This window comes from Natrix helvetica (genome assembly GCF_964273705.1).
Source record: "Natrix helvetica genome assembly, chromosome: 2".
Classification (NCBI taxonomy): Eukaryota; Metazoa; Chordata; class Lepidosauria; order Squamata; family Natricidae; genus Natrix; species Natrix helvetica.
In genome coordinates this window covers 171552734-171576572 of record NC_138552.1, presented here as the reverse complement: position 1 = coordinate 171576572, position 23839 = coordinate 171552734, and the positions used below count along the sequence as shown (strand labels likewise).

Sequence of the window (23839 nt, the reverse complement as noted above, 5' to 3'; positions counted from 1 at the left end):
TTCCCTTATTTCTTTTGCTTTTATTCTCTGTTTATTCCTCTTTTAATTTTTCTGCTTTTCTTCTTTCTGTTCTTGAAATCAAACAATTATCTTCTTTTCATCTCTTAACATGACATGGTTCCTCAGAAACTCTTCTGGTGACCATCAAAAACCTTTCTGGTGACAGTGGTAGAAAAGGAACCCTTTATGGGAGCTGGATGACAGTAGCTCACTGAGCTGTTTGATCTTCTGTTTGCCCTCAAAGGTAAAATAGTTCTTCACATGCCACAGCAAGCTATATTTTAAAAAAGGGATTTTCATTTTCTTTGCACACAAGGGAAATGTTAGCAAAGGTTGCCTGCTATCACAAATGTAAAGGTGTCCTTCATTTTATTTGAGAAACTTTGGATCTAGTTTTAACTTCCATTAATGGAAAGACAATATTTTTTTTCTACACTATAGCTTCATAGACTACCTTCTGTACTATTCTGGAGGCTCCCCATATATTTTGGGGGTGGGGGGAGAGAGATTTGGGAAGCTTTACAGGGAAAAAGCAGAATTATCTTTCTCAAAGAGTCAAAGTCTTATGTTTGCTTTATTATATTCTTTCACAGAACATTCTTGCTTCAGAAATATTTGAGTGGATCCAAAGAATCTGAACATAATTTTTTTTGAATAACAATTTTATTAAAAGTTTTGATTCTAATAATAAAACATAGTACAGACAAAAAAGAAAAAATAGGGGGGACTATTAAAAAAGCATCTTCATCCACAAGTATAAACAATTTTACTATCTTTTCACCTCCCCATAATTAACAAATATAAAACTTTTCATCACTTAACTCCTAACTATAGACAAATCCAGTGAGTAATGCATTCTTCAATCTAGGTGTCAGCAAAAAATCCAAACAGAGCCCTAAAATGATAACATTAATTAATATATATAAAACTCAACATTCCAGATCACAGCTCTTAACAGTGGGCAAATCCACATTTAAAAGGCATTAGATATCCTAGGATATCTCAATATTCTAGTGTAAACAAAAGATTAAAGTTTAACGACAGAACGGGGAGGATTTATCTTTTAAAGAAAACAAGCTTGCAGATATCCCTTCCTTTAAGTAGAAAGACAACTACATACAAAGCCAATTTAAATGCTATCAGATTACAATACTTAAAATAACTGCAGGGAGAAAAGCTTAAACATTATGGTACCTGTAATCAAACCCACTGCAAATCATTTTCCTATTCCAGATCAGTGATGGGTTCCTACCAGTTCAGTTGAACCGGTAGTGGTTTGGTGGCCTGGGTCACTGGAACCGGCAGCAACGCAGACCTGCCATGCCCTTGAACCGGTTCCCTGGGTGGTGCCAGCAGCGCCGCCATCTTGTTTTTCAGTTATGTGCAGGCACAGAACAATTTTAATTGCACTGTGCATGCGCATGCATCAAACACGCGCATGAATGAACCGGCAGTAATGCCTGCCAGAAACCACCCCTGTTCCAGATGTCAACAAATCCAAAGTTGTCAACAAACCCAAATAACATGTTTCATTCAAGTAAATATTCCATCTCTCAACTCTTAACTATGAGCAAATCAAAATTTAAGAGGCATAAAAAAAATCTAATTTATATTAGTGTCCTAATATAAATAAAAGAGCAAAATTTTAACATACCAGAACATAATTTCTCCTTTAAAGAAAATGAGCTCACAAAATTCCCTGTTTTAAGTGAAAAGACACTTATGTACAAGACCCGTTTAAACACTATCACGTCCGAATACATAAACTGGAGGGGGTTTATGTATTAAAATTAAATTTTCCTTTTTAATTTTTAATGCCTCATCCAGGGTTTTTTTTTTTTTTGGTCTTATATTCCCAAGAAGTTGACCTTAGTGTGCCATTCATCCCTGGAAATTTCCCAACATGTATTTAAAGTGTCTATACATTCTTGAAGATTTCTGTGGCATTATATACTGATACACTATTTTATAAAAAATTCTCTTTTGAGATCCTAACAATTCAATAATGACACTAGTCCATAAAATAATATACAAGTAGTAACAAAAGACACATTATAATGTGAAACAAAAGTTCATATAAGAGATTGCATTATTCTTGTAATAATTTACATCACAAACCAGCAGGCAATATTTTTTCAGAGACAGAACATAGTTTTGTATTTGAGTTTCCCCCACCTGGACAGGTACCTGTACTAAGTCAGAAAAGGCTTTTCTATCTATTGAAATGGCTTAAAATTCATAGAAAGGAGCCCTGCATTAAATTACATTTATTTGTATGCACATTTGTTTGATACAGTAATAATTCATCCTTTGTGTGATTGATTAACAATTTGTTTAATTGTGTTGCAATCCTGATTTAATGAGTTGCAACCTTAATTGAAACATATTACTTTCCTGATGCAATCTACCTTAGTAACATCAATGCATTTTTAAAAAATAAAGTCTTATTTTCATCATTTAGAATTTATTTCCTTAAGTTTTCACTTCCAATTCTATTGGATTGGGATTTGTATAATGCCCAAGACAAGAATAAAATAATCATATAGCAGCAATCACTCTGACTGATGATTAAATAGAATTAAAAGCTACCACTAGAGGGTTGTCCTCATTCCAACAGTCTACTTGATTCGCTATGAACAGTACTTTTCTCTATCTTGATTCATTCTCATTATTGTCGAAACTGCAGCTCTCAGAATTTCCAGCCAACGTGTGGTTAGATGAAAAGTTTAGGAGTTGCAGTTGCAACCATGTTTTGAGATTGTTAGGTCATGAGAATAGGCTTGGAAGGAATTTGGACCTTGTGGTCTCTGGATATTAAGTAGATACCATGACTATTGCTGTTCAGAGATTAGTCCCAAGTGCATACATTTTTTGGAGGTGTGTGTGAAATAGTTCGGATTTGATTTGCAAAAAAAAAAAAAGATTGGGGTGATTCAATAGCATAAATATAGCATATCTATAACCCTATACTCTCTGTTTTTCCTCGGATTGTGTTGTAGGTGCAATGAAATTGTTTGATGAAGCAGTCCTGAAGCTTGAAATCTGGCCACAGTTTTGCAAATCTTCAGTTCACTCCAGACCATTGCTTTAATTACTCTGATATTTATTGGCATAGAAATTAGCGCTGTGCAGCTGTGCCCATTCCTGGTAAAAGACACATTTGGTTAAGGAATGGCAGACAATGATAGCCACATTCCTATTTCTGCATTACCTTGAAGCATTTTTCTGCTTTTAGTATAAAGCACTGCACAGAAATATCATCATCCTTCCTGATCTTGTCTAAAGTTGTCATTGCTTTCCTTCCTAGGGTAAATCTTTTCTTTATTTCTCCTGCAAACAATCCATCTTTACTTGTGAACCCAAGAAAATAATGAAGCTTAATTTATTCTCCATAGTGAGGGGAGGAGTATCCAGGATAGGATGGGTTAACTTCATCCTCATTGATTGTACTGAGTCCAATAAGTGCTTTAGACCACGCCCTAGTCACCAAGTAATACCCAGTTATCGACTCAGTCCCCAACTGGATGGCTGTGTCATTCTGATTTCCTTGAAAAATTGCAGAAAAGAAAAACTGAATTAAAGTGCAAATTGCTATTCCTCTGAAAAATTGCAGAAAAGAAAAACTGAATTAAAGTGCAAATTGCTATTCCTCTGAGGTGTGAGTACTTCGGCGGCCAGCAAAAACCCCAGCGGGGGTAGCGCCTATCGCCACTACCTGCAAAGATGACGAACAGATTTGGTTACTAGGAATAATCCTGCAGCCACTCTCAGCCTTTTAAAGCCCGTAAGAAGGAGAAAGAAGCCTCACGAGGTGCCGCTCCTTTAAACAAGCGACAAGAGAAAAAAAACCCGAAACAGCACCGGAGCGCTCCACCGCTCCCCTCAAGGGTTGAGCGACGAACCGCAGCATTGGAACGTTGCGGAGCACCCGCGCTTATCCTAAGACACCGGAGGGAGCCAGAGAACGAGCACTGAGGGCAGGGTGGAGAAAGAGAGATATTTCCACTTGCAGAAAAGGCACATGGCAGCCCAAGGGCACAAGCCACTGTTCAAGCACGGCAGAGGAACGGAACATTGAATTTTGGTGCAAACCGCCATTTTGAACACGTGATCCCAGATGGCGGCTGCCTTGAACACAGGACACCAGCAAGAGCCAGGTCCTCGGGCTTACAGCCAGCCCATCAGAGGAATGGAGGAGCTCTCACCAGTTCCAGCTAGCGAAGGTACTGCTAAGGCAGGGGGTGGCAAGGCATAAAGGAAGACCAGGTACCTTGTCCTCAAGGCACCTAAGGAGCCGAGCGCTAGTCCCAAACTTACTAAACTGGGCTCCAAATATGAGAAGCAGAGGCATAAAGCGAATATGCCACAAGGCCAACAGCAGAAAGGCCCCGCAGGTGCTGGGATCGGATGAGAGGCTACTGGGGCATTCGTCCCCCAGCAGAGCTATGGAAGAAGATCCCTCCCTTCAAGTGAGGATTCCCTTCGACACCTCAGGGATCTGGGGCGCTCCGCATGGTTGGCAATCCCCTCCACACACCATAGGCCCTCCACCACAATCTCTTTCTTCCACACCTACGGGTACGGGAACCGGAGCACCCATCCCAAGAGTACCTAATTTCCAATATGATGATGAGGGTGTTTCAGCAGTGCATGGCCGCTGCTTTCCAACAGCCCCAGATGCAGTCTCACATGGTCCCCTTACCCATGGTTCCTGAGAGGCTGGAGGCCCAGGGGGCAGACCCCGCTGACTTCCCATTGTCCTCCCAGGAGGACAGCGATGCGGAATCCGAGGAAGGGGAGCTCAGAGAGGATAGACTTTCCGAGGACAAGGGCCTGCCTCCCTTGAAACCCTCCTACTCTGGACTGTTTCAGTCCTCCCTATACAAGTCCTTGCTATTTAAGGCAAAGATGGCGGCTAAGCTTGGCAACAGACCTTTAGAACCGCCAGCGCAACCTCAAGAGTTCTCGGCTGAGACCATATTCGAGGAGCAGACCATGGAGGCCGACACGGTGTCCACACCCAAGTCCTTCCTTGACCTGATAAGAAGGCAGTGGGCATCTCCCACTTCGGGGCCGATGCCAACCTCCACAGACAAAGCCTTTTTTAACATGGACAACAACATGGCGCAGGATCCTACCATAAGTGCACCTGTCACAGCGCTGCATACACCCATGAACTTGCCTGGAGAACCAGAGGACGCTCTGAAACCAGAGGACAAGAAAGCAGACCTCACCTTGCAGAGGAGCCATCGGGCAATGGCCTGGGCAGTCTTCAATCGGTCTTCACTACTGTGGCTACAGGATCTCCAGCAGCGGATCCCGATAGCGGATGTCAGGGCTCACCAAGACATCAACAAACTGGTGGCAGCCATCCAGTTCTCTTCGGACGCCACCCTAGCAGCAGCCAGATTTGTATCTAGGGCGATCACCTCCTCTGTAGCATCCCACAGGTTGCTTTGGCTTCGGCAGTGGCAGGCGAATGTACATCACAAGTGTCAGCACCCTTCATGAGGGGGGGCTCTTTGGCGCGGCTCTGGATCCCTTCCTGATAGAGAACAAGAACAAGCGGAAGGTGCTTCCCACCGTGCAGAGAAGGAACGGCTCCAGAGTGACTCCCAGACGAACCACCGGCCGTGGTCAGGAGTATGGGTCTTCCTTCCGGGGTCAGGACTCATTTAGGGGGTCAGATTTTGGGTATTCAGGGTTTCGCCAGTCCCAGGGAGGCTTTCCCCCCAGGCAGAGATACCCCCTAGAGAGGCAGCAGAGGGGCAGGCAGCAGAAGCGGCCCTTTCAAAGGGGTGGAGGAGGAGGAGGCAAGCGCTCCTTCCGTAAGAACTAACTCTAGGCCCAGTTCTCCTCCCATTGGGGGACGCTTGGCGTATTTCGACGACCGCTGGGACCTATCTACCTCTGATGCATGGGTTCAGTCCACCATCCGTTCTGCTCTCTCTCGAGTTCCTCTCCAGCCCCCCGAGTTTCTTCCGGACATGTCCTATTTCAAATAACCCGATCTGGAGGCAACTGATGCAGGAAGCCATTCAACACCTATTGGACACCAGGGCTATCCAGCCGGTGCCTCTAGACCAGGGGTGGCGAACACGCGGCTCGCGAGCCGCATGCGGCTCCCGGCCAAAATAAATGAGGCTCTTTGCTTCTTATCATTATTTAGTATACTGTGGCTCGGATCGCGCGCTCCCTTTTGGAAGCTGGGGAGGTCCTTTACAGGCAGCTAGAACGGGCCGCCTGCAAAGGACTTCCCCAGACTTGCTTTGAGGAGCACGGGGCGACTGAGGCTAGTTGTGAAGCCCCAAAGCCCCCACCGCCACCGGAAGAACTGCTGCCACCTCCTCCTCATCCTCCTCTAACAGGCAGCACTGCCGGATTTGCCACCCGGCGCTGCGGCTGAGATGAAGCCGCCAAAGCTCCAGCCGGCATCTCCGCGCGTGGCAGCGGCGCCTCCCCTCCGCTCGGAGCAGCTGAGCTCAGTCAGCGCTGGGTTACCCCTGCCCCCTCCTCCTCCTCCGCCGTGCTTTTGAGGAGCCATGAGGCTGCAGGAGCCAGTAGGAAGGCGGGGGGGGAGCAGGGGAAAAAAAGCCTCATGGCTCCTCAAAAGCACGGAGGAGGGGGAGGGGGCAGAGGTAACCCAGCGCTGAGCTCAGGAGCAAATCTGGTGATTCTGTTGGAGGAGGAGGAGGTAGCAGCAGTTATTCTGGTGGCAACTCGTACTCGTCGGCATCTTCAGCAGAAGCCCTGCCCACAATGAAGAAAGCAAAGATGGAGCAGATCCACGCAGATGATGTCGCTGCAACATGACTGGAGGAGGAATTCTGGGAGTTGAAGTCCACAAGTGTTAAAGCTGTCAGGTTTGAAGACCCCTGGGGGTTTTTTTCCCTAAAGGGTTAGGGGTGCAAGAGTCTTGTAACTTGACAGCTTTAAGAGTTGCGTGCTTCAAATGCCAGAGTTTCTGAGCCAACATTTTGGTTGCTAAGCAGGAGCGTTGTTAAGTGATACTGATATTATATAACACTTTGAATTAAGCGGGTACCTTGAAGAAACATAACTTTGAGTTTCAAATAATACTGATTTTGTTGTTGTCTTAGGTGACATCTGTGAAAAAAATTGGGGTGCTCAGGCATGAAAATGTGCCGCTCAAACACTATACTTTTCTGCTCACATCGAAAAAAAATTAGAGGGAACATTGCTTCCGGGTCTGTTTTGGCAGGTCACTGCGTGGTGTGGCTCTCTGACTCTCACAGTTTAAAATTTTGGCTCTTTTTGTCGAACTTGTTCGCCACCCCTGCTCTAGACCATCAGGGTCACAGTTATTATTCCATTCTGTTTGTGATCCCCAAGGCCTCGGGTGGCTGGAGAGTGATTCTGGTCCTGAAGAGGCTAAAGCGGTTCATTCGCTACCGAAGATTCAAAATGCACTCGCTGCACTCTATTCTAGAAGGGATTAGATAGGGCAGTGGTGGGCAACCTTTTTTTTCAACTGAGCCAAATCTCGCCAAAACCACAATTGAAATTTATTTTGAGAGCCACATTTTTAAAACTGAAAATACATAGGATGGTACACTGTTTTTAGTTTCAATAAACTCTGGCATTTGAAGCACGCAAGTCTTAAAGCTGTCAAGTTACAAGATCCTTGCATCCCTAACCCTTTAGAAAAAAAACCCAGGGTCTTCAAACCTGACAGCTTGAAGACTTGTGGACTTCAATTCCCAGAATTCTGAGAATTGAAGTCCACCAAGGGCATCAATCATATTAGCCCAGGGATCTGCAAAATTGGCTCTTAAGACTGGTGGACTTCAACTCCCAGAATTCTGAGAGTTGAAGTCCACCAAGGGCATCAATCATATTAGCCCAGGCAGGGATCTGCAAAATTGGCTCTTAAGACTGGTGGACTTCAACTCCCAGAATTCTGAGAATTGAAGTCCACCAGTCTTAAAACAGCCACCTTTGCAGACCTCTGTGTTAGCCCAAAGCCTGACGCTGGGCGGGCCTTGCTCCCCCATTGGTGGAGCCCCAAGAAGCGAGGAGGGAGAAAAAGAGACGGAGGCCAATGAGCTTCTCCCCCCCCGCAAAAATCTTATCAGGGAGCCGGCAGGCAGTAGCAAATTAGCTGATCACGCGGCGTGATCGGCTAATTTGTTACTGCCCGCCCGGCTCCCCGGTTAGATTTTTGCTGGGAGGAGGCGGGGGAAGCTCCTTAGCCTCTGTTTCTTTTTCTGCCTCCTCGCTTCTCGTCCCCGCCCGACTTCAGGATCCTCCCTAATTATTGTGGGTTGAAAAGAAAAAAGGGAAAGGGGCGCTTGTTTTGAAGTGCCTGAGAGGAGGGAGGGGAGCGGGCGCCCGGCACACAGAAGAACCGGATTAAAGTGTGTAAAGAGCCGCATGTGGCTCGCGAGCCGCGGCTTGCCGACCACTGAGATAGGGGGATTTCCTCAGTTCTATAGACCTCATGGAGGCCTACACCTATAACCCCAGATCACCGTAAATATCTCGTTCTGCTACCTAGGGCACCACCTCCAATATCGGGCCTTACCATTCTGGCTGTCTTCTGCCCCACGAGTTTTCACAAAGGTAATGGCGGCATTGGCGGCATATCTAAGGTTACAGCCTATTCGTATCCAATGTTATCTAGATGACCTGCTGTTACAATCATCATCCTTTGAAGGTGCCCTACGTGTTTTAGACATGTCAGCCCTAAGAGAGCATGGGTTCTCGGTCAATCTGGCCAAAAGCCATCTGCACCCCTCTACTAGGCTGATTCATTTAGGGGCCCTGATAGACAAGTGTTGGGTACGGTGTCCCTGTCAGCCGATAGGCAACGCAATCTCAAGGAGCTGGCTTCCCAGGTATACAGGGAGTGTCTCTAGCTACGTTGTCCAGGTTGCTAGGCATGATGGTGTCAGCCATTGGCATTGTCCCTTGGGCATGCCTTCACACCAGAGACCTCCAATGGTTCCTTTTGCCATTCCAGCAAAGGCTCATGAGCTGCTCCCTGACCAAGGTCCTCCTTCCAGCAGAGGTATCCTGATCCCTGATATGGTGGATGTCCCCAGTGTTAATGAAAGGGGAAGTCTTCAGAACACCGGACCGGGTGACAGTCACTACGGACGCCAGTCTATTTGGATCGGGGGCCCACTTGGAGTCCAAGATGGCGCAGGGACAATGGAGCCGGGTGGAATTGGCTCACAACATAAACTGGTTGGAACTCAGGGTGGTCCACCTAGCCCTCAGACAATTTCGCAGCTCGGTCAAGGGGTGTTACATCCTGATACTCACAGACAATATAACTACCAAGGCGCACATAAACAGACAGGGGGGGGGGGGACCAGGTCAAAGTCCCTCATGCTGGAGGCAAGAGACAGAGGCTTTGGGCCGAAAGACACCTGATCTCTATAACCCCAGAGCATATAGCGGGGGTGGACAACATCAGGGCTGACTGGCTCAGCTGGACCAAGGTGGACAATTCAGAGTGGAAGTTGCAACCAGCAATCTTCGAAGCAGTGGCGGAACGCTTCGGCTGCCCGGAGGTCGACCTATTTGCCACCCCCCTCAATGCTCAGCTCCCAAGGTTTTACTCCAGGTACCCAGCTCTCGGAGTGGAGGGAGTGGATGCCCTCCGACGTCCGTGACCTCCTGTATTTCTTTCCACCATTGCCGCTGATTCCCAGGGTTATCCAGAAGATCTTGCGGGAGGGGGCGGAGGTGGTCCTGATTGCCCCACATTGGCCCCGATAGCCTTGGTTTACTGACCTCAGGTCTCTCTCAGTGGACAGGCCCTGGAGGATTCCACAAAAGAGGATCTCCCTCAGGCAGGGGTCTCTGGAACACCCAGATCCCCAATGGCTGCAGCTAACCGCCTGGCGCTTAAGCGGAGCATCCAGAGGGGGGACAATTTTTCTGCCGGGGTCATACAGACGATCCAGGCGGCCCGCAAGCCTTCCACGGAGTGTACCTACAATGCTACGTGGTGCGCCTTTTGCACATGGTGCGCCACCAGGAATTATGAACCGGTCCAGACCTCGGTGTCACAAGTACTGGACTTCCTCCAGGCGGGCCTGGACAGAGGGTTGGCTCCGAACACTCTCATTGGTGCTCCTGTGCGGTAGGTCTCAGACACTAACTCAGCACCCCAGGGTCAAGCGGTTTCTCAAAGGGGCCTCCAATCTTAGGCCGCCCACGGTACACAGTACCCTTCCTGGGACTTACACAGAGTGCTGGATGCTCTGACAGTGCCTCTCTTTGAACCACTACAAACAATCTCACTCAAATTCTTGACGCTCAAGGTGGCCTTCCTGGTGGAATTACTTCCGCTAGGCGGATATCTGAACTCCAGGCTCTGTCTGCCAGGGAAGATTTGTGTATATTCCACCAGGACAGAGTGGTCCTATGACTGGACCCCTCCTTCATACCCAAGGTGTGCTCTTGTTTCCACTGATCGCAGGAGTTAATATTGCCCAATTTCTGTCCAGACCCCTCTTATCCCTTGGAGAGAAAGTGGCATACCTTGGACGTGAGGAGGGCACTGATGATCTACCTTAAACGAACCCTGCCAACCAGAAAGTCAGAGGCCTTATTCGTTTCCTTCCAGCTGGGGTCCCTGGGAAACAAGGTAACCACTACCACGATAGGCAGGCGGTTGCAGACCTGTATTGCAACCACGTACCAGGCACGAGGGTTGCAAACTCCGGGGGCCATTACAGCACATTCCACATGGAGCGCGTCCACTTTAGCGGCCTGGGCATCGCAGGCCTCATTGACCGAGATCTGTAGGGCGGCCACATAGTCTTCTCCCTCACCATTCGTGAGGAACTACAAATTAGACTCCTTCACTTCGGCGGAGGCAGCCTTCGGATGTAGGGTACTGCAGACAGTACACAGAGAAGGGGAGGCATGTCACCAGGCATAGGGTTGAGCATAGGTTGGTCTCAAGGTATACTCTTAAGTGTTAACCCTCTCTAGGGACATGTGGGCTTTGGTACGTCCCATCCTGGATACTCCTGCCCTCAATATGGAGAAAGGGCGTTGGTACTTACCTGATACGCCTCTTATCATAGTGGGGGAGGAGTATCCAGCCCCTCCCTGAGTATGATGTTTTGGAAACGTTGGTTTTTTGTTGTACATCTGGAGTGTAAAGAAATACATGACTAAATAAAGGTTTTGAAAGTACATTTTCTAAGAGTGGATGACACATCGAGACTGATAGAGTTCTTCGTCGAAACTGGGTATTACCTGATGACTAGGGCGTGGTCTAAAGAGCTTATCGGACTCAGTCTAACCCATCCTATCCTGGATACTCCTCCCCCACTATGAGAAGAGGCGTACCAAGTAAGTACCAACGCCCTTTCTCTGTTAGCTGTGAATTAATTATACATACAGGCATTATTTTTAAATTCTTAATATTTAATATTAACGCAGGCTGTAGTGCTTGTTTAATTTCATTTCAATAAAGTCTTATTGTATGATGTTGACATTGCTGTCTTTGAAAGTAAAAAACAGGCATTATTTTTAAATTCTTAATATTTAATATCAACCAGACTGTAGTGCTTGTTTAATTTCATTTCTAGAAAGTCTTATTGTATGATGTTGAGATTGCCATCTTTGAAAGTAAAAAACAATGATTCTGCATCCAGCCTGTATTCTTAGAGCATAAATGCATTTGTATATTTTTGGTTTATAGTTTGTTAAATATTTAGTAATGACCTTATTCTGTACTGGAAAAATGACACAGCATACAAAGTTAGCATAAAGAAGTAAGTCGTGACCATTGGTTGTGCACTGCCTTTTGTAGGCCACGACAGCTGAGAGCTACTTGTCCTAGTCTCTATATTCTTCAGGCTTTTAACTTGGCTTTCTTAACAACAAAACAAAATAAAACAAAAGAATGCTCCAACCCACAGCAATACACTCTATGGATTTTTGAAACACAATTGGGAAAAGTTCATAATGATTAGTTCAAATTTTCTTTAATTGTTTACTGTTAGAATATACATAGAGAAAGAGATTTAGGATGGACAGAAAGGCTTTCTCATGTCATGCTCACTTAAACTGGAATTCATTGCTACCAGTTATGCTAGTGGAAGCCACTTTGGATTGTTTTGGAAGGGAACTTGACAGCAGATTCATGGAGTACAGGGCTATCAGTGTAATGTATATTGGTGCTGGCTTGATTATTATTACGCCCTGAATGCCTTAGGTACTAGTTGCTGGGAAACAACAGAGGAAGGTGACCATTTCTTTGTCCAGGATTCTGAACTTCCGAAATGAATCCAGTTGACTTTTGTTTAATAGTCAATCTGACAAGATGGGCCAATGGCCCGATTCTGGAGGACTAGTAGGTAGGTACTCTAGATAGGTAAGTAGATAGGTAGGTAAGTGATGGATGGATGGATGGATGGATAGATGATAGATAGATAGATAGATAGATAGATAGATAGATAGATAGATAGATAGATAGATAATATATGTGTGTGTGTATGCCATGTTTCCCCGAAAATAAGACAGGGTCTTATTTTCTTTTGACCTCCAAAATAAGTGATTGGCCTTATTTTAGGGAAAGTTTATTATTTTTGAGGTGCAAGAGACAGCGAGCGTGGTCACCTCTTGGCTGCTGCTGTATTGCAATATTTTGGGGGAGGGCTGGCTTTAGCGCATGCGCTCAAAAGCCCGATTGGGTTTATTATGCAGGGAGGTCTTAATTTCAGGGAAACGGGGTATGTGTGTATGTATATATATGTTAATACATAAGAATCTCCCCATATAACTATTTCTCTAGACCTAACAGTGTCTATATATTTGTTAGATATTTAACAAATAGATACTGTTAGATATATATAGAGAGATTTCAGAATGTGTGATTATCATGTCTTAATCTAATGCCATTCAGAATTGTTTGATTATAACTCTTACCATCCCAAATTAACACGGTTATACAATACTGCATTGGTCAGTTATGGTCAGAATTGCAGTTGTGTACATCTGGAGGTAATATCAGATGGGGGAAGGCCAACATAGATAAAAATGCTATGGTAGCATTATCTGTCTTATATGACTTACATGATATGGGCTGCATATTTCAGGACCGCTGTATGTGCTAAGTATAAAGCTTCTGTTTACTTTGTTTTCCATGATTACAAAATTGTATATCCTCAAAAACACACACTCGTCTTTGGTATTCATATTTGAAGAAAAATACATTTCAGGCAACAAAGAGAGCAATTAACTGGCTATGACCCTGTTACCTTTAGAAATATATTCAGTAGTATTCTGTTCTAGCATAGCCATTCTAACACTGTTTCGTCTGGTTTGAAAAATATCTAAATCTGTTTACTAAAACTGTATATTTTTCAATCTGCCAAGATCAGGTTGATGCATACAAATTTGGCTTAAGTGATTTTTTAAAAAAATATCCTTCAAATGGATTAAAACTAGTTAATAAAACATAATTAAAAATTATATAATCCCGATGATTTTATTCAGGTTTCAAATTTATTTTCTTGATTTTCCAGAGGTGGCTAATCTCTCTTGTATCATGCCAGACATGTGGATTGCCAAGTGCAAGGTCTTTATGAGTATGTCAATAACGTGTTATAAAATGAATGAGAACAATAAATATTTATTACTGCATAAAATAAGAGCTCTTGTCTGAAACCAGGCCTTTTCATGATTTGTGCCACAAAAGAAAATAGCATAAAACCTGGCAATGGAATAGAAATGGTGATTTTTGGCACAATAGAGGCAATATTTATTATTGTTCTTTAATTGGAACTGATCTTTATACCTATTATGGAGGCTTTCTGGGAATATTTTGCATCAGAATTGCTTTTCTGGAAAATTTTGGAATGTCTTAAATCAGTTCAGGATATGAGATAACATTTTAACTTAACATATTCAATAAATGTTATACCTAATCAATAAACTATTATTATAGTTCATTATGCAATCATATGTGTTCCGACTGCATTTGGCATTGTTATCCACCTATTGATTCTTTCCCAAAGACCTGGGATAGGCATAGGTGTTTGATGGTGTTAAAGGTATCATTGCAGGATGTAAGCTGTTCCAAGTAAAGTTGCTTTTACCGTTGACCGATTGCGATTCTGTCATGGCCAGAGGTATTCAAGTGGTGTCCAGTTGTTTTGGCATTGCATCCAAGGTGCCTATTACTATTGGCACTACCCTTGCTTATTATTATAGTTATGATTCATTGCACAGTCAGCTAAACTAAAATAAATATTTAATATATAGTTGTTTCCCAAATATAAACATTAAAATATGGTTCTGTATTGTTTTTGAACTGTTCTCATTTAGCTAATATTATATGAGTGTGCCCAATAAGTCATTATTACTGCATTTTTCAGAGTATAAGATGCACCGGAGTATAAGACACACCAAGGTTTTGAAGAGGCAAATTAAAAAAAAAGGTTTTGCACTCTGCAGAGCTCCCAAAAATGGCCTCCTTTTTTTTTTAAAAAAGGAATGAATAGCCTTTAGGAGGCTTGTAGAGTCTCCAGCATTAGGTTTTGCAAGCGGATCTGCCGGCGCAGCGAGACCACTCGGTTCACACCAAGTGCCTTTTACCTGCTGCCACCCACCAACTGGCCAGCAACCTTAAGCAGTGCCATATCCACTGCCATCACCTCTCCACCGGCAGTCGCACCATCCCTGCAGTGCCTGGAAGCATCGGACGATTGCCCTACTCCGGTCCTTTCCAAAATGGTGGATTGAGGTTTGGCGGATGAGGAAGAGCAGGTAAGGCCTTCTACTAAATGGAGTAGGCTGGTTCCTCCTCGCAAAGGGGTGTGGGGGCAGGAAAGGCACCAAAGGAAAAGATCCCCAGGGCCCAAAGGCTAGCTAGGGACTCAGCTCAGCAGGCTGGCTCCTCGGTTGAAGCTTCTGCGGATCCTCCCCAGCTACCCCTTCAGCGGGACCCCTCACCATCCTTTGTTGGAGAAGGGTCGCAGGATCTCTCCCCCGACATCACTGTGGGCTCTCCTGGGTCCCCGGGGCTCTCCTTGCCAGAGGAGCTGGCACCCTTTGATTATTCCATTCCAGTTGAGTTGGAACATGCCCCATCCAGATGCACGGATGGGCTGCTACAGCAGGGCCCCAGCCCGTGGAGGATCAGGGCCTGGCCTTGTCAGCAGAAATGTGTGAGGTAATTGTTCATGCAATTTCCCTTGGCATTGCTGAAGGGCTCCACCAGAAGGAACATCACTTGGCCAGGCCACCACAATCTCGTCGGCACAGGGCCCCGAGAGCAGCACTCTTCCCCAAGGGCCCCAGTCTCTTGGCACGTCCATAGCCATGGAGGAATCTATTTGAGAGGATGAGGCCACAGGTGGCCAGGACTTATCTGAGGATTAGGACCTCCCATGCAATAAGCCCATCTTTGCAGGGCTCTTCAAGCCCTCTCTCTTTAAGTCCATCCTACACAAGGCAAGGACTTCTACACCTATGGGCACAGCTCCACAGGGAGCGCAGGGGACCACTGGATCTCAGGATCCAAGTGAGGGCCTCTTTAAGGAAACCGCTCCAACTCAGGACCTGGTCCCGGCTCTGCAACTCTTTGTGGACGTGGTCCCGTGCCAGTGGGTGAAACCTGGATCACTGGCCAACCCTAGTGGGGGAGACAAAAATCTTTACCCGGTAGAAAACAACCTAGAGGAGATTTTAAAGCTTCCCCTGGTAGACGCCCCTGTAGTCTCCTTGATGTCCAGTTCAATACTTTCCCAGATCTCCTTGAGGGTCTTAAGGCGGAGGATAAGAAAGCAGAGAAGGCCTGTCACAAGACGCATCTGGCGACTAATCTGGGCCATTAAGGCTTCCACCTCCGCATCCTTTTTTTTACCAGAGTTTCACTACTATGGCAGTCAGGCTACCGGCCGAGGGGTCGAGGTGGCACTGGGATATTAATAAGATTAGAATAGCCGTTGAATATTTGGCATATGTGTCTCTTAATGCAGCCAAGTTTGCATAAAGAGCCCTGGCGTCTAGAGTAACCTCTCGCTGGCTTCTGTGGTTACGCCACTCGCAGGCGGATATGAAGTCTAAATGGAAACTGGCTTCAGCCCCCTTTAAAGGGGGTAATCTCTTTGGCGAATCTCTGGAGAAGTCCTGGTTGAAACAAAGGGCAAGCTTAAGGTTCTACTTTCTGCCCACAGGAGACCAGATTGGAAGAATTCCAACTTCTTCCGCAGGCAGCCCTTTCGGGCCCCTGACCTGCCAGCCAGTGCCCCTTCCTACCAGAGGCCCTACCCCCAGTAAAATGACCATTCCCTGGACAGACCTTCCTTTCGGGATTGGAGTAGGCAACAACTGACCAACCAAGGTCCTTTCGGGAAGGGTCCAACAACCGACCCTACCGAAGTGACCACCAACACATTCCTCTCATTGGTGGTCATCTTCAGCTGTATGTCAGTCAATGGGAGTTGATTATCAAGGATTTGTGGATTCTGAACACAGTCAGGCCCTGGAATTTCTCTCCTTTCCCCCACAGACCTTTGTCTGCTGCCTGGTTCCCACCTCCCACCTCAAAAAGAGAGCCATATGGGACCTGAAAAAGTTCAATCTGCATCTGGCCTACAAATGCTTCAAGATGCAATCCCTCTAGTCAATCTTGTATTGCATCAGATAGGGAGATCTATTAACATCAATAGACCTAAAAGGAGTGTAACTTCATGTCCCCATTCAGCAGTCACACAGAAGGTACCTGAGGTACCACTACAATGGCAGGCACTGCCAGTATAAAGCACTGCCGTTTGGTCTCTCATCAACACCCAGGACCTTCACAAAGCTTCTAGCCGCAGTGGCAACTCACCTCCACACTCATCCAATATGGCTCCAGTGTTACCCGGATGACATACTTATCCAGTCGTCATCCACCTCCCAAGCTCTCTGAGACCTCCAGATCAACATTCGCACCCTGCAACGCCACGGGTTCTCTGAGAACCAGGGGAAGAGCCACTTGACTCTAACTACCAGGATCCTCTACCTCGGTACAATCATCAACACAGAGAGTTGCCGAGTGTTCCTATCACAAGACTGCTTGCACAGCCTCAGGGCTCTAGTACAATGAGTCCGAACCTCCAAGTCAGTAGCTGTAGTGACTCTATCCCGGTTGTTAGGGAAAATGATATCATGCATAGCCGTGGTTCCCTGTGCTCGCCTACATGCAAGGGAGCTTCAGTGGTTCCTCTTACCTCTCCAGCGAGTCCGTGCCAGCAGTTCCAAGGGGCTAGTCAAAGTTCCTCCGAAGGTCATGCAGTCCCTCAAGTGGTGGCACTCCCAGGCTATCAAGAGAGGGTGCCTCTTCAAGGAGCCCAATTGTCTCATCATTATATCAGATGCCAGCCTGTACGACTGGGGCGCACACCTACAGTCAGAAATAACACAGGGTAGGTGGTCGCCGGAGAAACTCACAACATCAACTGGCTGGAGTTGAGAGCTGCCAGACGTGCCCTCCACCACTTCAGGAAGGACATTATGGGTCAGCAAGTATTGTTGCTCACAGACAACATTGCGACAAAAGCCCACATAAACCGCCAGGGCGGAACCCGCTCCAGGGCTCTCATGGTGGAGGTAGAGACTCTAGGAAAGTGGGCAGAACCTCACCTAGAATCCCTACAAACAGACCACATCTTGGGAGTGGACAATGTCAGGGCAGATTGGTTGAGCCAGACCACCATAGACAACTCAGAGTGGCGCCTGCATCCGACTCTTTTCCACCAACTGACCCAAAGATTTGGCCTCCCACTAGTCAACCCTTTCGCCAGTCTAGACAATGCTCAGCTCCCGAGGTTCTTCTCACGCTTCCAGTTTCCTCGGGCGGAGGGGAGTGATGCTTTACGATGCTGATGACCTCTGGGTCTGCTTTACGTCTTCCCATCTCTCCCTCTCATATCTCAAGTCATCAGGAAAATTCTAACAGGGAGGGCAGAAGTCCTACTGGTTGCACCTCACTGGCCCAGGAGGTCCTGGTATGCAGACCTTGTCAGTCTCTCTGTGACTAAGTCCTAGACAATATCTCAGGATCAGCTCTCCCTGAGCCAGGGGGCCATCATCCACACGCACTCCCAATGGCACCAGTTGGCCATCTGGCACTTGAGGAGGACCTCCTGAGGAGGGACAACTTTTCTGTCAAGGTCATCCGAACCATCCAAGCATCCAGGCGGCCTTCGACCATTAGGATATACGACGCGACTTGGATCATCTTTTCTACCTGGTGCCGGTCACATCACATTGAAGCTATCTCAGCGTCTATTCTGCAGCTCCTGGATTTCTTACAGGAGGGGCTGGACAAGGAATTGTCCCCCAACACCCTTTGGCGACAGGTAACAGCCCTATCTACCATCCTGTCAAGGGATTCCTCTCAGTCAGCACCTTAGGATGCGAAGCTTCCTAAAAGGCGCCTCTAACCTTCATCTGCCTGTCATCCATCGATACCTTACTGGGATCTCACAGTTGTCTTTCAGGCCCTGACTTCAGCTCCCTTCGAGCTGCTCCGCTCATCCAGTCTTCGACATCTGACCTCGAAAACTGCATTCCTCATTGCCATTACATTGGTCAGAAGAATTTCGGAGCTGGTGGCACAGGGAAGATCTATGCATTATTCATACTGATAGGGTCATCCTTCACTTGGACCGTGCCTTCCTTACAAAAATCAATTCTGGTTTCATAGGGCACAGGAGGTAATCCTCCCAAACTTTTGCCCTCACCCACAACATCCCAGGGAAAGGACTTGACATACATTAGATGTCTGCCATGCAGTCCGCAGATATACCAAAAGAACGGCGCCTTTTCAGCGATTAGTCATTTTTGTGTCGTTTCAGCCTGGGGCCATGGGTCAGAAAGTGTCATCTTCTACCATCGGTCATTGGTTGAGAGTTTGCATTAAGCTGGCCTACGAACAATGGGACAGAACGATTCCAGCTCATATAACTGCACACTCCACCAGGAGCACCACAACCATGGCAGCTTGGGCGACACAAGCGTCCATTGAAGAAATATGCAGGGCAGCAACGTGGTCGTCCCTGACACCATTCATCAAGCACTATAGACTTGACTCTTGCTGCAGCTGAAGTTTCGTTCGGGAGAAGAGTATTGCAAAAGATTCTCACTGATCGACAAACCCTGGACAGACTTTCTTCCCATCCTGGTGCCACATAGTTTGGGTATGTCCCATGCTTGAATTCTCCAAGCAGCGCACAGTTGGCTTACCTGAACGGTTGTTCTCTGGGCACTGCCGAAGAGTCCAACTCCGCCCAGGGGTCTCCAACGTAGTCCAGGGTTCGAGAAGCTGTTGGACGTCACACCATCCTTCATACGTCCTCAACAGGATTACACCTTCGTTTTTAAACAACTTCAATGAGGAGCAGGATGTGTGTCTAAAGAAAACTCAAATCAGTCCTTGGGCAGATAGACTAGAGTTAACCTGTGCTTGGACTCTCCTGCAGTGCCCAGAGAACGACCATTCAGGTAAGCCAATAGTCATTTTATCACAATGGAAATTTTTAAAGGTGAACCATTGCTTGGAACTTAGGTCAATAATTTGATTACCCCAACAAGGAGCAATATGCTCTGCTAGTCACCTCCAAACAACTGACTTCAGTTTGTTACTTCAGCTCTCTGTCCACTTTGAATTACCATTGCTATTGCAGGAATATAAAAATCCACAATGAGCCCTTGTACCATGAGAGTATTAGCTTTGTGATATCACCAGTCCCTTCCCAATGGGTCAATGCCATAGGCATAGAAGAGCAAGAAAAATGGAAATCATGGAAGAACTGACCTTCCAAGCAGCACCTTACCATCTTCAGGTTGCCTACTTTATAATGCCTTCCATTTCAGTAACTTTATCCCCAATCCTGACTATACAGTTCCTCTCCCATTGTTTCCCTACATCATCACCCAACTCTTTATCCCCTCCTTTATGGTCATAAAGGGCAATAGACAAACTGCCCAACACAGTAAAGATACACCTTCCATCCATTTCTCGCTCACACAAACTGTCCAGCCAGGATTCCTAAAACAGAATTATTAGAAGTTATTTCTGCAGTCTTAACAACAACAAAAAGTAACAAGAGAGTCAGCAGCAAGAAAGCTGCATGGGGATCTAGCACAAACTGGGAAGGGGGAGTTAGAGGAACCAAAAATAATGCATACAACCACCATAGTCTGCAATAATCTGCCAAACATAGAATGGTCCTCTTAAAGACCATTAATCAAGTGACTAATCTGCAACATATATTATTTGGATTTTATCACTTAGGGGTATACTCACTTTTGTTGCCAGCAGTTTAGGACATTAATGGCTGTGTGTTGCATTATTTTGAGGGGACAGCACATTTACACTGTTATACAAGCTGTATACTTACTACTTTACATTGTAGCCAAGTATCATTTCTTCAGTGTTGTCACATGAAAAGATATAAATATTTACAAAATGTGAGGGGGTGTACTCACTTCTGTGATATACTGTATATATATAAAGTACAATCTTTCTTAGGAGCAGGTTTTTGAAGCAGATATTATACCTTGGAATCTTCTGATCACATACAACCTAGTTACCTATACAGCCTTTACATGTTCTGCTTTTCTGCTTTGGAAAAAGTAATACTTCAAACCAAGTTGACAAAATAAACTTGTGCCAGACGATACCTTGCAAGCCATTTTAATTTTGCAATTATGAAAGGAATGAAAGGAACAAAGTAAAACTAAATGAAGACTTTTTTTTTGAACTGTAGGATACAAAAATCTTCACTTGGACATGCTGGTTGAAAAGGATTGAAGAGAATGAAAGGGTGGTCAGATAAATGACAATTATATTTTAAAAATAATTTTTCCACAGGTACAATTTCGCTTAGCTCTTGGCCTGATTTGGGAATATTTTCTCTTCAGTCAGCAGGAATGGTAATTGAAGCAGTTAATAAGGCAAGGCTTATCAATACATTTTGCCTCATCACCAGCCCATAGCAACATTGCATTTAAATTCAGGAGATACAACAAAAGAATAATTTACAATTAGATAAGATAGTCTTGGAGAATCCAATTTCACCCTTCACCTCCTTCAGTTCCCAGCCCTCAACTTTGACATTTGCACCAAACATTTGCAACAATGCAAGGCTTTAAATTGTTAATCCTTGCATAAAACAGTCTATCATGGAGTTGATATTCTCTTCCGCAGCTTCTTTTCCACTGGTTGAAGGAGTCCCTGAATAGATTTTGATCTGCAGATGTTGCTGCCTGCAAAAAAAAAAAAAAAAAACAGGAAGAACCTCAGATGGTACAGAGAATCCCCAAACTTAGCACACGTACTAGTTGGAGGCATGGGAAGAGACCATGCCCTCTTCTTTGCATTCCACGGTGACATTCTTTTATCCAATCTGAAATGCCTCCTGTGGTGAGAAGGCCTCCTCTTCTGTTGGGGTGGGTGTGGGGGAGGGATAGCAGATCTTAAGCCAGCCCAGTGTATTTTACTGCAAGCTTCTTAATTGATTCAGCATCTATTTTATAATTTGTATAAAGTTGTTTAACTTTACATTTTTAGGCTTCAGCAATGTGCTGATAGAGTTTAATTTAAAACATTCTGTTTCTTCCATTATTCTTATTAAGATTAATGAATTTAATACAGTTTAAACAAATGGTTTAAAACTGGATAATGAGAGAGGGGGGGGGCAGGCATAATTATACACAGCACATTCTTTATTAGAGGAAGGGTTTTTCTTGAAGAGTACATTCTTGCCTGTAGCTAAATGATTCATCCACTGAGACATAAAGCTGGAACCTCTGTTCTTTAACACATTTACTTTGAATAAAAGTGTAAAGCAGTGAGAATAGTGTTGAGTGTAAGATAGCACTCATGAGACCAACCCAATTATATGACCTTTTGTAAATTGTGATCACATGACCACAGGATGCTGCAAATGGTAAAGGCAGAATTTCTGAATGCCCCAAATGTCATGGGACCATGGTGTGTGGGTGGGTGTGTCTGTCTGGACTTGGGAACTTTTGGGAGTCCATTAGAAGTTCAAATAGTTGCTAATGGCCAGTCGTAAATCAAGGACTACCTGTAGATGAATTCATCAGATTTGATCCAACTGAGCCAATGCAGTGTTAGATTGGATTGCCATCAGATCATTTCCAGTTGACACCTTTTTTCTACCAGAAGACTTTCCTAGCAACTTGTAACAAATTAGGGGTGAGAAATCTTTTATTGGCTGTTGTGGGGAGAAAATGCGAGTTGCTTTAAATTTTGGGGAAAGTTCATCCTGCAGACCAATGATTGATATGTGATTTCAAGCAGCCAATGTGGGATTTAATATTTTTTTTTAAATGGAAATGGATATTAGTTTGTTGTTCAGTCACTACGTCGTGTCCAACTCTCTGCAACCCCATAGCATGACAGGCAAATACCTCTCTTACTTTGCCTTCCATTTATAACAAATTTAGTTGCTGCGGGAACTACTGGAGTAATACCTGCCACTAATTACTTTCAGGAATGTTGGAGACTGCTGGGACACAGCTTGTGTAGTGTCTCTGTCCTGGTCAGGACAATCCATGAGGTGTGGTGTATTATAGTACTGCAGTTATCCTCTAGTTGTTGAATTCTGGGAGTTGTAGTTCCAATATATTCTGTGGCATTATATGCTGAAGGCTGTTTTAATCTGTTTGTAGCAACTATAAAAAATCTGGAAAAGCCAACTAAGACATGAACTGTAGAAATCAATTATCTTTTTTCATTTTGTTCTTTATTTCTAGTCCATTAAAAATCTGTGTACATTATTACGTGTTTGGGTGATAAAGGCATTGTTCAGGAAGCCCTATAACTATGTTTTTCTGCCCCAAGAAGTATCTACAGCAATGCTCAGTGCTTCAAAATGACCAGGTAATTACAGGCTGCCCCTTTTATGCCAGTGCAATACAGGTAGTCCTCATTTAGCAACCTTAATTAGGATGGGCAATTTGGTGGTCACTAAGTGAATCTTCATGATTTTACAATCTTCTTTGCTTTACAGATCTGAAAAGATTACAAATACAAGGACTGGTCGCAAAGTTACTTTTCAGTTATTTGTGTAACTGTGGATAGTCACTAAATGTGGTAATTGCTAAATGAGGACTACTTATAAGTACTCTGTCCTGACATGTCACCCATTTGGAATCCAGTTACTATTGCTGAAGATGCCCTTTCCTGCTAAACTGGTACTGTGTTGAAATTATATTCTGAACTGTTGTGTAGATCATCCTGCACCATCTACATATGGGACAGAGCTCCAGATGAGGCTTTACTAGTTTCACATTTTTGCTGCTTTGAAATGGTTTTAATGCAATATCAGGCATTTTTATTTATTTATAAGAGTTTGGAAGTTTGAATTGTTGACCTAAACATCAGAAACTTCTCATAAAATATCCAAGCGAAGCAACATTATTCTACCAGTAAGAATCTAGATTTAAATAAACCTAGTTGCAGTTAGTCCTACTGAATTAAACTTAATTTTCTTTAAAGAAAAAATTAAGATTTTCTTTTCTTACTACAGATTTTAATTTGTAGTATTACTAATAAGATATGTTGTCTGTTTCCATTATTGAGCACTGGATGGAAGACAAATAGTTGCACTTCTATATTTTTGTATCTTCATCAAAACTAGATTATAGATTTTATTTTCATCCTCATTTGACCTGGAAACTAAACCTGAATATGACACATGTGTAACTGATTGGTTCTACTTAAAACCACCACTTAGTCTCTTTTTAAAGAAATATCTTTTAAAATAGAAAGTTTCTCATTCCTGGTGTATGTTTATATCTTCAAAACACTTCATCTTATAATAAT

At 44.6% G+C, this 23839-nt stretch overlaps 1 protein-coding gene across 1 annotated transcript in view; it reads left to right on the top strand.

Annotated features, from left to right (window-relative positions):
* The window catches only part of HMGN3 (high mobility group nucleosomal binding domain 3), a 50528-nt gene that overhangs the window by 14612 nt on the left and 12077 nt on the right, over positions 1–23839 (top strand).